Raw genomic sequence first — 10,399 nt, forward strand, 5'->3', positions numbered from 1 at the left:
ACTCTATGGTAACTGCAAAATATTGAATTAAATAAATTTACATATTGAAATATCATCTGTTGCTTCAGAGAAATTTCACTTTTCCTAATATTTTCACTGTCTACAGTCAAAAAAGATCCGACGTCAATGATAAAAAATTTAAAGGCAAAAGAAAGGAAGGAAAAACAGCATGATCCAGAATTCCAATATCCCAAAGTTGCGAAAGTGACTAGAGCTTCAAAACAAGCTGCAAAGCAAGTTGAGCAAAGCACGAAGGACAAAGAAGTGCTGGATGCTGATGCGTACGTCTTGCCTCAACCTATAAACATCAGAAAATCTTGGGTCTTTCCACAAACTCTTACCATTTCAAGATTGATAAAAGATCATATAAAAGACATCTTGCAGCACATATCAAATGTGTCTGGGCTTGAGTAAGTACAACAAACAAAATAGAACATAACAAACAACAAATTACAAACTTATGTTGCATTAACAACAATTCAATCCCTTCTTTGTCATCTTGTAGAGCTTTAATTTGGACAAGTGAGTTGAATCTCATTACCTTTGAAGACATTGGAAACCTAATAAAGCAAAAAGAAATTGCCAACAATGTAAGTCTTTCCCTTTCATCAAAATTTCTCTGCAATGTTCCATCAGCCTTTATAAAACAATATTACAATTATAAATCATATTTTTCAGGTCATTGATGGCTATGGAGAGATCCTTTTGGCTGACCAAATGAGAGAGAGACAACAACCAACCTCATTTTTTTTCACATCCATGTACTTAGTATGTTACTACTATTTTATTTGATTTTCTCTGCAATTTACTTTCTACTTTCTCTTCTTAATATACTTCTTGAAGTCAGTTGTGTCACTAGTCATAACAAAACCATTTTTTGATTTTCTCTGAGCACAGAATTTCATCAAGATGACAGAAAATCAAACTTTTCGAGTGTCCTTATTTGACAAGCATATTGAAACAGCATGGAGGAACTATAGGTTCCTCCATTTCCCAATAAATACTAGAGGTAATGAGAAGTCCACACATGGAAATCACTAGACCTTGCTTGTCCTGGACAAACAAGACAATTTATGGAGGTTTTACAACTCACTGAGGCCAAGGAGGGATGATGCAGAAGACAAATATGTCAAAGATGCAAAACAATTGGTAACGAGTGCAAATTTCTTTGATCCATCATCATCTTTATGTGATGATAATTTTCATAGAATCCCATTGACTTGTCTGTAAATTTCTCTGTTATTTTAATTTTTTTTTTGCAGTAAGATTACGTGGAGAATTTTTTGAAAGCTTGCCTTGAAAGAGACGCCCAATCACAACCCTCTTTCAAATTAATAAACTCACAAAACACAAGTTACGACTTTGAGTATGTCAACAATGCTCCACAACAAGAAAGCGATTCATAAGTTTCATACATCTATAAATAAGATAATCTGATTTGCATGTTTCTTAAAACTAACCATACCTATAATTTGTATGCAGTCTGGATTGTGGCCTCTTTGTCTGCTATATAATGAAACAATATAGCAAGCATGAACCTATCAGCTCCAAATTGTCCACACAAGAGATAAGGTTGATGAGGGCAGAACTCATAGAGAGATTTGTGACCGAAGTTGGCCGGTCATGGACTGAACCAATTGAAATACCTCCAGAAGAACCACAAATGTAACAGTGAAACTAGTGAAAGGAAGACAATGTACATATCCACACAGAGAAAATTGTCTCACATATATGTATATATCATTTCTTGTTGATACATTGAAGGAATGATGATCCTTGACATATATGTATATATCCTTTCTTGACTAATCTAAATTTCATTTTTTTTTATTTTGACTAATGTAAATTTCATACCTATCGATGGTTAAATATATATATATATATATATTTTATTGTCATTCACAGAGAAAATTGTCTGCCAGAGAAAATTGTCTGCAGAAATTTCTATGGTATGAACTACCAGAAATTCACAGAGAAATTTAACTTGTATCGTCCCAAGGGGATGCCTATATGATCATGTAATCTGTAATACTTTGTGTTGGTACAAAACAATCATCAAACTCAACAAAACACAAAGCACACAGTAATTTCATCTGCCACTAGAAAATTTCATTGCATGAATTTCAAATTTTAGAACACAATGCCCAGATAGTTTTCTCTGATGGTGAAAAATTTCTCTGGATGAATTTGACAGAAAATGGAATTTCTGAGTTATGAATTTCTCTGGGTTGAGTGATTTGGAGAGGAGGAATTTCTCAGAGTTGGTGAGGAAAATTTCTCTGGCTTTGACACAAATTTCTGAGTTGAAGTGAGTCCAGAGAAATTCTTCCCTAGTCCAGAGAAATTCTCAACTCAGAGAAATTTCAAAAGAGCTTGATTTGTTTCTTGGTTGTACAATAATTTTTTGTATGCTCTGTTTGGTGTGCACATTTCTTGAAATGACTGATATGAAGCTACCAAAAATTTACAGATAAATTTAACTCATATCTCACCAAAGAAGGTGCCTATATGATCATTCAATCTCTAATGCACTGTGTTAGTACAAAACAATTATCAAATTCAAAAAACACAATCCACACAGTACTTTAGTCTGCCATTGTCAAATTTATGTGGATGAAGATGAAGCTTCAAAACATAACACACAGAATTTTCTCTGCCATAGGAAAATTTCTCTGGATGAATTTGACAGGTACTACAAACCCACTGCCTATAGTATATATCAACAAACACACTTTAACTGATATTGGAAAATTTCTCTAGATGAATTTGATTGATATTATTATATACATTGTCTAAAAAATACATTTCACAAAACAAAATACACAAAGTAATCATCAAATGTATTATTCAATCAATAAAATGTATAATCCTCAACTATTTAACAAAGGTTCCTTGCATGTCCTCTTATTATGGTGACCAATACTCTCACAACGACTACACTTAATCACCCTTTTAAACTCTCGAGTAGAAGCAATTCTGTTCTTCTTCGGCCTCCCAGCAGGTCTCTTGCTCAATGGAGGTAAAATCATAGCATCTTCAATGCTACACACAGGTTTTTCAACAGTTGGAACTGGGCCAATCGAAAACGAGTATGCTTGACGATACATATCAGCATGAAAAAATGGTTCAACAAATGAATTCAAATTCTTTCCACTCCTAAAAATTGCAGCAACAACATGTTGACATGGATACCCATTTATTTTCCATTTTCGACATGAACAAGTTCTCAACCCAAGATCAACCATAACCGAAGGAAAACAATGCACTTCAAAGACATTATCAGATGATAAACTCACATTCCATGTCCTCCCGTCCAAAAAAGACTTCTCCAACACACTATCCATACGAGGACACAAAAATTTATTCCATTTACTAGAGAGCAGCCTCCTATCAGACCTCATATTCATGATTTGCAACCGTATCATGTCCACCAAATTTGTTATTGGCAAGTGCCGAGCTTCTCGTATCCATGAATTGAATAACTCAGCAACATTTGAATACATCTCACCATAACGTTTCCCCGCAAAATATGCATCACTCCAATTTTCATATGGTAAACTTCTCAAGAAAACACTCACAATGTCTCCTCCCTCACTTTTTAATTCATTTAACTTGAAATGAAATGATGCCTTTGTTGGAGCATATGCACATTCTGAAAACTTGGACACAATCGTCTCCCTAACCAAATTTGTGTTTCCACATGACAACTTATCTCTCAAATTTCTCTTTAGATGTTCCAGACAAAATCCATGAAAGCAGTTAGGGAAAAACCTAGCAATTCCCTCCACAATTCCACAATGTCGATCTGATATGAAACTTATCACCCTTTCTGATCTTAATACTCCATATAAATGTTCAAAAAACCAACACCAATTGTCTTTATTCTCAGCATCAACAACAACAAAAGCTACAGGAAAAAAACCTACAAAACAAATAGGAACAAGCATATTAGATATACACATGTAGAGAAAAATAGAATAATAAACAACCAGAGAAGTTTGACACTGCCAACATCCAGAGAAAATTCAGACATTGGCAACATCTAGAGAAAATTGACTTAGTGACCAGCTACAGAGAAAATTCACACAATCATAATATACAGAGAAAATTCACTTAGTGACCACCTACAGATACAATTCACATAATGACAACATCCAGAGAAAATTCATACACTGACCAAAATCCAATGAAAATTCTCACAGTGGCCACAACAATAGAAAATCCACACAGTGGCCAAAACCAGAGAAAATTCACATTCACTCAATTCCTACATGTATAGAAAATTCACATACTTACATAAAATTAGATATATTTACAATTACCTTCATTCCCATCTTTCCCCGTTGCAGCAAGCATAACTCCTTTGTATCGTCCTTTCAAAAATGTTCCATCAAGAAAAAGCAATGACCGACAATATTTGAAACCAGCAATGCATGCATGAAAAGCCACAAACACTCTTTTGAAACGCTAGCTATATTCAAAATCAAACTCAAAACAACTCCCTGGATTGTTCTTCAATGCCTCATCAAAATACCACCGTAATTGATCAAATGACAAACAAGAATCCCCATATGTACTACATTTTGCTTTTTCAACACCCAACCAACCACAGTTATAGCTGATTGAGACCCCATACTTGTCTTTCATTTCTTTCACAACATCCACTGGACGAGTTAAAAGTTTTGCACTTACCTCTTCAAGTATCAGCCCAGAAACTAAGCTGGAAGTCATCCTCGAATGTTTGCTCGTACGAACCGCCACACCACACGTATGTTCATTGTTCAAAGTCCTTATGTAGAAGAACCCATTTGTTTTTTCAACAGAAGCATGTACACGCCACATACATCCCCTTGATTCCTTATATGCACATTCTGCCGTAACCCTCAGCTTGTCATTTTTAACATACGTAAACTGAAAACCAACCTCAATAGCATACTTGCATAAAAAAGTACGGAATTCAACCACACCACCCTCAAACTTTTGTCCAACACTCGTAATATTATTCCGCCAACTAGCCACAATAACACCTTTTCTTGGTGAGAACAAAACTTAGAGAGTGAATTCCTTTCAACATCCACCAGCCTATCACACTCATTATCCACAACATCTACCCAATTAGACCCCACTTCATCCTCTTCATCATAAGTACTACATCTACTAACTGAAACATTAACTATATCAACACCGCATGTACAAACAACCCTCAACATATTCAGAAAATCAATATTATTTCGAACCATACAATTCGGATGGCCCAAAATAGAATATGAAATACACATAGTCTCAGGTTTCAAATTCTCCCATGTTTTACACAAAATGCCAACCAATTCCTCAAAATTCAATTCGCATGAAACATTAATGACAATAGTATCATTCCCATATTTGCATAGCAACAACACTGCACTGTCCATTGAAACTGAAACAAAAAACAACAAAAATAATTTGTTTAACATAGAAACACTTCACAAGAACAACATAAAAGTCCAGAGAAATTTCTAAAAATTATAATTTTCTCTGAACTTAAAATAAAAGTCCAAAGACATCTACAAACTGATATTCACCTTCAAGATGATAAAAAATAAAATCACAGAAACTTAATGAATCACAGAGAAATTTACTGCTAACTATTAAACACAATTATAGAAAAAAAAATCACATAGAACACAAGTCCAGAGAAATACTTTTCTCTGAACTACAAACTGAAAGTGAGTAACAAACTTACAATTTTCTCTGAACTACAAATACAAGTCCAGAGAAATTTATGAACTTACATTCACTTTCTCATATTCTATCTCCATTACAAACTTCTAATAATATGTCCATATGCACTTATAATTTCCTCTGGACTACACAAACAAAAGTGCAGAAAATGAAATTTCTCTGGTTAGAAAAAACATAGAATAAAACTTATCATTGATCAGCATGTTGATAAAAAACAGAGCACCAAAAATGAGCTGTAAACATCAAAATCACCTACACTGTCAACACTATTTGAAATTGATCAAAAAACAAAGAATGAAAAATTAATTCCAAAAATAAAAATCAACTCTATCAAGCTGGCCTCTCTCTAAACAAAAATCAAAATCCATGTGGAATCTAAATCGAAAACAAACCTAATTCAACTCTACTCAAAAACCTATGCGATCAACACACTGTCAACACTCTTTGAAATTGATTAAAAAACAAATAATAAAAAATTAATTCCAAAAATAAAAATCAACTCTATCAAGCTGGCCTCTCTTCCATCGAAAACAAACCTGATTCAACTCCGCTGAAAATCTACGCGATCAACACACTGTAACACCACTGAAATCTCCGACGAAATCTCCAACGAAATCTACACCATCGTAGCAATCTTTCTCGTCAACTCTACTGAAATCTCCGACGAAATCTCCACCATAAAATCTCCACTGAAATCTCCGACGAAAACTCCGACAAAATCTCCACTTCAAATTCGGTTTCCAAAATCTATCAGTTAAGTCAACAATATAATATTCAAACAAATTTATGTTATAAAGGAAGGGTAATTTAGGTACTTTATAACCTAAAATAAATTTGAGGGACCTTAGACATCAAAACATATTATAAAGGATCTCTCCTCCTATCAAAAGTAGAGGAGGGACCTTAGGCCAATTTTCCCAATAAATTATGTGTTACTAATTATGTAAATAATTAGTTATAAAATTTGAACTACTAACCTTGAATAAGTTAAAGAGACACAAATAATCAAATTAATTATAATTTTTATTTTAAAATATGAAAAAAAGTATTTAAATAGAGATTTAATAACAACAACATATACACAAATTGTCAAAAATATTTAAGATTTCTAACCCAAATAGAATTGAATAATAATTTTATAGCCCTTAAATTGTGTAATAGAGTTATTACTTATTAAGTTATCAATGGATCCTATTTTGAGACTTATTACATATTAAGTCTTATTAATAAATTTATCAGTCTCTATTTTTTTATAAATAAATTTACAGTGATAAAATTTATCAGTTAGAATCTGTAAATAAATAATCATAATTAATATGGCTAATTAATGAGTTTCCATTTTTTCTATTCAAAAAACAGGGAATAAGAGTTCCTGTATAATGGGTTGAAAGAAAACTATCTTTAACCCAAAAAAAAAAAAAAAAAAACGTTATCATGTTTTTATTTTCTTATGTTATTAATAAAAGTAAGAGATGGGCCATATGGCGGAAGGTAATGGAATCCGAGTAGACTTAGGTCTTGAGAGTCTGACCAAAGACTTTTTTTGCTTTTCAAATATAGTTATAACTTAGGTCAAGTTTGAAATGTGGTTAGAAAGTCAGAAAATTAAAAATTTATTTAAAAAGTTAAAAAGTTATTACTATTTACCAAAAGTAAAAAATAACGGCTACACAACTTTTAATCCTAATTTTCCTCTACACATTAATTTATACAATTTTTTAATATACATTTTTCTATAAAAAGTCAAAAAATTAACCTAAACAACTATATTTTTTCCTCAAGTTTTTAGTCCAAAAAATTAAAAAGTGCACACATTAGTTTCCAAAATCAGAAAACCTTCCTCTATAAATAAATGCCATTTCCTTTTCTTTTAATTAACTTATTCTATAGCTCTTGAATCCTTCGAGTTTTTAATCTCTTATCTCCTATTCTATTCTCTTTTCTTTTCTGTCGTTTTAACTAATTGTATTGCTCTTAAATCCTTGGAGTTTTTAATGGCAATGGCTGTACCATAAAACATGAGTAGATACGAGTGCTTCTATATGGCGAAACTCACCCAACAAGCTAACCGCTACAAGGATACCGTCAACTTCATGGAAAAGCTTATTGTTAGTTCTACCTCCTCCGGCAGCGAACTCACAATCGAGGAGCGTAACCTCCTCTCCACCGCCACCAAGAAAGTAATCGACTCACTCCGTGCCGCCCGGCAGGCCCTCTCTTCAACTGAACAGAACCACAACAACCATGTTGCACTCTTCACCGAGTACAAATCCAAGAACGAATCAGAATTCTCTTACATCTGCAATTGGGTTTTGAATCTGCTAGAAAAGCATCTGATACCCTCGGCTTATGAGAGCGAATCTAAAGTCTTCTACTTGAAGATAAAGGGGGATTACTATCGATACATGACGGAATTCAAAGTCGGAACACAGAAAACAGAGGCTGTTGAGAACGCCATCGGCCCTGTTTGGTGCAGCTTAAAAGCTGCTTATTTCAGCTTAATTTAAACTATTTTGATGTGTTTGGTTTAACTTATAACTTATAACTTATAACTTTTTGGAAGTCAGAAATCAACTTATTCTTTGAGTGGGGCAGGAAATGCTTAATTTATAAGTCAGAAATCAACTTATGTTCATAGTTATAAGGTATAAGCTGTTTAAGCATAAGTTATAAACACTTTCCTATAGCTCTACCAAACAGGGCCATCATGGCATACAAGGCTGCAGAGGCAATTGCAGTTTCTGAACTCGCTCCAACCCTTCCCACGAGGCTGGGTCTGGCACTCAATTTCTTGGTTTTCTTCTACGAGATTGAAGGTGCATCAGAGAAAGCGTGTAGCTTGGCGAGGGAGGCCTATGAGGAAGCCATGGCTAAGCTGGACAGTTTGGGAAACAAGTCATACAAGGAAACTTGTCTCCTCATCTTGCAACTAATGAGGGACAATCTCAATTTTTTGGCTTCTGATATGGAAATCACCTCATATTCTTATTAGTCAGTCATAGGTTTGCTCATTCTGTATGATTTCCATCCCCTTAGGAATATGGGCTGGGCCTGGGTGGGGGCTTTGGAAACTGGCTTTATGGGAGCCCAACAAAATCTAGGCTAAGTGGTCAGGGCCGTTTTGCATTTATTTGTTAGTCCTGTACTTTTATGCTGTGCTTGGTTGAAAGATTTTGAAGAAGATTTAAGAAGGAAAAGAAAAAGGTTAAATAAAATATACCTATATTTCACTTAGTTTCACACACTTTTTCCTTTTCATTATTCCTTTCCAAATCTCCCAACCAAATATAGCATTAGAAATTACATTTGCCTCGTTGAATTTGTAATAAAATAATAAAGGATCTATTTTATTAATAAATTATTAAATCAATTAATAATTTTTAATATTTTTATAAATACATTTTAATAAATAATTTTGACAATTTTATTATTATACAAAAGAGTAGTTAGGAATTTTATTTTATTTTTATTAATTATGTTAAATTCTGATAATGAAATATTTGTAATTTTTAGAACTAATTGATATTTTCATCAAGCCTCAGGTGGTATATTTATTATTATTATTTTTTGTATTATGAGTTATTCTCTATTCAAGTGAGGGTCATACTAGTATGCACACTCTTAAAAGGTGTATATCATATGAAAATTATGACATTTGTATTGTTAATTATCACAAATATTATAACTAAATTTTTTCAATCATAATTACAAAAATAATAAGTCATAACGAAATAGTATATAAAATATAACCAAAAATAATAATCACAATATATCATAACTACTATCACAATTATTCATAACCGAGTTATAATCAAATCATAACTAATATCATAATTAGTCATACTCACAAATTACAAACATCATAAGTAGGGTATATAATACACATCAATTTCACATTCAGCAATGATGATAATGATTATGTTTTACAAAAAATGTTTTGAAGCACCAATTGCACGTATAAGGAATGGTGATGATTCAAAGGCAATTCACATTAAATCCGGTTCAATTCAAGACAAATTAAATTTAGTTTACAATCTTATTTTTTGTGTGATTTATGAGGTATTTTTTATTCTTTGTTGATTTGATGCAGATATTGTAATGCAATTCAATGAATTATAATCATAATGTTTAAGAGTCTTTATTATATGATTATATTATCCCACAATAAGTGTAAAAAGATCCCAATAAATATAAAAGAAATAAAACTCACATCCAAATGACATCCTAGTGAGATACAAAAAATTTGGGATCATTACAAGAAAAGAGGGCAAAAAACACGGAAGTATTCGCGATGGCGCGATCCCCGTCGTAAAAAATGGTCTTTTGCGACGGAAAAATAAATCGTTGCAAAAAAGAGTTTTAGCGATGGCGTTTAACTGTCGGTAATAAACTGCACAGGCGGGTATTAAAATGAGGAACTATTAGCGACGGCAAGTGTTGAACCGTCGGGAAAAAAAAATGTTTGAGACGGCAAAAGTTTGCTGTCGCAAATACTCGACCATTTGCGACGGCAAATGTCCGTTGCAAAAAAAGGATTATTAAAACGGAGTCGTTTATTAATCATTTTGTATCATTTGCGACGGTGTAAACCTTCCCCTCGCAAAAAGTAAAAAACAATTTTCCCCCCTATTCCCTTTCATCTTGCCACTCAGTTCGATCGGAAATCCCTAAAATTGTT

The 10,399-nt window shown here is 33.0% G+C and overlaps 1 pseudogene; it reads left to right on the forward strand.

The window, feature by feature from the left end:
* Nucleotides 1-7,715: 7,715 nt before the first annotated feature.
* On the forward strand, nucleotides 7,716-8,713 carry LOC145819416 (14-3-3 protein 1 pseudogene; annotated as a pseudogene).
* Nucleotides 8,714-10,399: the final 1,686 nt, after the last annotated feature.

This window comes from Camellia sinensis, chromosome 1, assembly GCF_055761805.1.
Source record: "Camellia sinensis isolate YWXY chromosome 1, ASM5576180v1, whole genome shotgun sequence".
NCBI lineage: Eukaryota > Viridiplantae > Streptophyta > Magnoliopsida > Ericales > Theaceae > Camellia > Camellia sinensis.